Genomic DNA, 5,080 nt, shown 5'->3' with positions numbered 1-5,080 from the left:
CACCTAAATTTGTAGGCTGACATTCTAACCCCAATGTGATGCTATTTGGAAGTGGGGCCTTTGGGAGGTAATTGAGTATGAGAGCGGAGCCCTCATGAATGGGATTAGTGCCCTTATAAGAAGAGGCTAAAGACCCAGCTAGCTCTCTTCCCACCACGTGAGGCACAATGGAAGCTAGTAGTCTGCAACTCAGAAGAGGGCTCTCACCAGAGCCCAACTATGCTGGCACCCTGATCTTAGACTTCCAGCCTCTAGAACTGTGAGAAATAAATGTCTTTTGTTTATAAGCCATCCAGTTCATGGTATTTTCCTATAGTCCCCCCAAACTGACTAAGACAAGCTACTCTCCACCTCCAGGGTAAATTCTGAATTTCTTACCCCGGTGTATCAGTCAGGAAAAGTTAGGTTATATTATAGTAACAAATTGGCCCCCTGAAATCCTAGTGTCTTAATACAGCAAAAGTTTATTTCTTGCTCATGACACATATCCAATGCATGTGCTCCACATAATCACTCATGGACCCCAGACTGATTTAGGGGCCGCCATATTGAAGTTGCACTTGGAAGACGTGGCTGCCTTGTTCATTACAGTGAGGAAGGAAAGCTAAGGGAGAGCTCACACTCACTCTTTTACACTTTAGCCCAGAACTAACATGTGTGGCTTTTGCCTATAGCCCATTGGTGAAACTAGTCATGTGGTTCCTCCAGCTGCCAAAAGACTAGGAAATGTGGAAAGTAGGTAGATAGATACTTGGTGAACAGTAAATGTCTCCGTCATATGTGGCATTCAAGATCTTTTGAAATCTGCCTCCTGGAGCCCCTCCAGCTTCATTTCCTGCCACTGTCCACCTTCCCAAACTCATAATCCACCACTGGCCACAGAAGTCTTCTCCCAACTCCCCAAGCGTATCCTTGAACCATCACTCCCCCATACCTTAGCTCACGCTGGTTTCTGAACATATAATGCCCTTTTTCTACCTACTTCAACTGTCAAAATTCTACTTCTCCTTTTAAGCCCAGCTCAAATGCTACCTTCCCCATTTCTTATCCCTGGGGTAAAATGAATTGACCCTTCCTGGTTTGGCCACATCTCTTTTTATATACCCCCATCAACACTTAAGTTCCATGGGACTGACTTCCTGGCATTTTTTTTTTACAGTGCCTGGTACATAGTGGGCACTGAATAAGCATTTGTTGAATAAATGCTTCTAATTTTTCAAATTATACTTGAATTGTTTGTATGTCTTTTGTTTGCTTGTTTGTTTTGGAGACAGAGTTTTGCTCTTGTCGCCCAGGCTGGAGTGCAATGGCATGATCTCGGCTCACTGCAACCTCTGCCTCCCGGGTTCAAGTGATTCTCCTGCCTCAGCCTCCTGAGTAGCTGGGATTATAGGTGTCTGCCACCAGGCCTGGCTAATTTTTTTGTATTTTTAATAGAGACAGGGTTTCACCACATTGGCCAGGCTGGTCTGGAACTCCTGACCTCAGGTGATCTTCCTGCCTCGGCCTCCCAAAGTGCTGGGATTACAGGTGTGAGCCATCGCGCCTGGCCATTTGTATGTCTTTCTCCACACCCATTCACCTACCCTCAACACCTCCATTTGTCCATTACCTACCAGCATCAGCACATTTTTCAATGTTTAGAGGTGATATAACAATATTATTTCTTATATTTAATTTAGAATGATGATTTTAAAAATAATTGCAAATGAGTTATTTAAAAATGAACATCAGGCTGGGCACAGTAGCTCACGCCTATAATCCTAGCATTTTGGGAGGCCGAGTTGGGTGGATCACTTGAGGCCAGGAGTTCGAAACCAGCCTGGCCAACATGGTGAAACTCTGTCTCAACTAAAAATTAAAAAAAATAAAAATTAAAAATTAGCCAAGTGTGGTGACAGGTGCCTATAATCTCAGCTAATTGGGAGGCTGAGGAAGGAGAACCACTTGAACCCGGGAGATGGAGGTTGCAGTGAACTGAGATCATGCCACTGCACTTCAGCCTGGGTGAAGAGTGAGAATCCATCTCAAAAAAAAAAAAAAAAAAAAAAGAACATCAGCTGTATGTATGTTATACTTCAATTTAAAAATTTACTTAAAAAAACAAACAGGGCCAGGTGCAGTGGCTCATGCCTGTAATCTCAGTATGCTGGGATGCTGAGGCAGGAGGATAGCTAGAGCTCAGGAGTTTAAGACCAGTCTGGACAATGTGGCGAAACCCCAACTCTACAAAAAAAAATACAAAAAATTAGTCAGGCATGGTGGCAAGTGCCTGCAGTCCCAGCTACTTGGGAGGCTAAGGTAGGAGCCAGACCTGTCTCAAAGCACACACACACACACACACACACACACACCCCCCAAACAGGCATGATAAGCAAAAAAGGGAAGGATTGGAGGGGCGTGGTGGCTCACACCTGTAACCCCAGCATTTTGGGAGGCCGAGGCAAGTGAATCATGAGGTCGGGAGTTCGAGACCAGCCTGGCCAACATGGTGAAACCCCGTCTCTACTAAAAATATAAAAAATTAGCCAGGCATGGTGGCACATGCCTGTAGTCTCAGCTACTTGGGAGGCTGAGGTAGGAGGATGGCTTGAGCCTGGAAAGTAGAGGTTGCAGTGAGCCAAGATCACACAGCTGCACTACAGCCTGAGTGACAGAGCCAGACCCTATCTCAAAGCACACACACACACACCAAACAGGCGTGATAAGCCAAAAAGGGAAGGATCGGCTGGGCGCCATGGCTCACGCCTGTAATCTCAGAATTTGGGAGGCCAAGGCGGGCAAATCACAAGGTCAAGAGTTCGAAACCAGCCTGGCCAACATGGTGAAACCCCGTCTCTACTAAAAATACAAAAAATTAGCTGGGCGTAGTGGCGGGCACCTGTAATCCCAGCTACTCAGGAGGCTGAGGCAGGAGATTCACTTGAACCCAGGAGGCGGAGGTTGCAGTGAGCCAAGATTGTGCCACTGCACTCCGGCCTGGGCGACAGAGTGAGACTCCATCTCAAAAAAAAAAAAAAAAAAAAAAGAGAAGGATCTAGAGAGTAAATTGCACAAATGCAAAGGTACTTCCAGAAGATATAGTCATTGGTGTGTGAGTTTTGTAACAGCATCTGTAGACAAATGTATGAAAGTACGACCAGAGCTAGCTCAAGCAACAGGGAGCCAAAGGCTAGACTTACATCCTGGCTTCAGGATAAGGTAGTATCATCTCCAAGTTCTATGGGAACCACACAGCCCTCTTTCTTCTCTCATCTGTTTCTCCCTGAGCATAGACGTCATTATTCTCACTCACTAAAAAACCAGCTTTTTTACTTCTCAAGAAACAGCCACCTGAATCATCAGCCAAAGCCACCTAGTTTCCATTTCTTTCAAGAAAGCAGCAGCCATTTTCTTTCCCTAATTTCAAGAACACAGAGAAGGACTCTGATTGGCCCAGCTTGCTCAGGTGCCCACCTGGTCCAATCACTGGTGACCAGGGCAGAAAGTCCCCAGGTATACATGTGGCTATTTCTCACCATGACCTTGTTTATTGAGGAATCAGACACCAGAAAACAGGAAGTGGAAAAAAATATTGCTGCCCAAACCAGAAAGGAGAACCAGTCTTGAGAAAGTCGTATCAGAGAGAAAGAATAGATAAATAGAAATATATCCTCTGAAAAGAAGGGATGATAAGGACATGTTATTTGGGAAGGAATTAAGTGGCATGAACCACTTCATGGTTACTTTCTTGCATCTTATTTATTTATTTATTTATTTTTTGAGACAGAGTCTCAGGCTGTCACCCAGGCTGGAATGCAGTGGCACGATCATGACTCACTGCAGCCTCCACCTCCCGGGCTCAGGTGATCCTTCTGCCTCAGCCTCCGAAGTAGCTTGGACCACAGGCACATGCCACCATGCCTGGCTAAATTTTTGTATTTAAAAAAAAATTTTTTTTTCTTTACAGACCGGGTTTCACCATGTTGCTCAGGCTGGTCTCGAACTCCTGGAGTCAGGTGATCCACTCGCCTCAGCCTCCCAGAGTGCGGGGATTACAGGTGTGAGCCACCACGCCCGGTCTCTTGCATCTCCTTAGACATCATCCTGCCTGCACCTCTGTTGCCAAGTCCTATCAAGTCTATCTCCTCAATCTTTTGAAATAAGCCCCTCCTCACCATCTCCCATTGCCTCAGCTCCTATGTTATCATCTTACATCTAGATTGTCACAAAAGTCTCCTAACTGGCCTCAGTGACCCCAATCTCATCTCGTGCTAATCATCCACTACACGATGGCCTCTAAATGATCTTCCTTAAAAACATAACCCTGTCATTTCCCTGCCTAAAAATCTTCAACAGCCCCCATCACCTTCCAAACCTCTTAGCACAGCCTCCAAGGCCTTCCTTGATCTAGCACCAGCCTCACCTACTCGCCTTCTTTCCCAGACACCAGGGCTTCTCCCCTGCCCACCCCACCAACAATCTATGTTTGTGTGTCTTCTAAGGCATTTGCTCTCTCTGTTCCCTCTGCCTAGGATGCCTTTCCCATTTCCATGACCTCTACCTGGTCGTGTTACTTATCCTTCAAGGCCCAGTTCAACGTCCTCCTTGCCTCTGAATGCCTCCATATTGTATCCATTTTTAGCTTTGGATACACCTGTTCCCGTGCTGTGTTCTTTCAGAGCAGTAACCAGATCTCATGTATTTTCAAACCCCCAGTTTCAAGCCTAGGTCTTGACCCATAGTAAGACTCAATAAATTTATGGAAGGAAGGAGGGACGAGATGGGGAAGGGAGAGGAGGAGAGAAAAAGGAAAGAAGGAAGGCAAGAGAAGGGAAGTGAAGGAAGGGAAGGGAAGAAGGGAGAAGGAGGAAGATGAAAGAGAGGGAGGGAGGATTAAGGAAAGAGACAAGGGCTTGGGTGTGGTGGTGCACACCTGTAATCCCAGCTACTCAGGAGGCTGAGGCAGGAGAATCACTTGAACCTGGGAGGCAGAGGTTGCAGTGAGCCGAGATCGGGTCATTGCACTCCAGCCTGGGCAACAGAGTGAGACTCTGTCCCCCCCGCTAAAAAAAAAGAGTCAAGGGCTTGAAGTTATAAC

Source organism: Gorilla gorilla, chromosome 13, assembly GCF_029281585.2.
Source record: "Gorilla gorilla gorilla isolate KB3781 chromosome 13, NHGRI_mGorGor1-v2.1_pri, whole genome shotgun sequence".
In the NCBI taxonomy this organism is placed as follows: domain Eukaryota; kingdom Metazoa; phylum Chordata; class Mammalia; order Primates; family Hominidae; genus Gorilla; species Gorilla gorilla.
The sequence above is the reverse complement of the archived record's forward strand: the minus strand, read 5'-3'. Positions refer to the sequence as shown.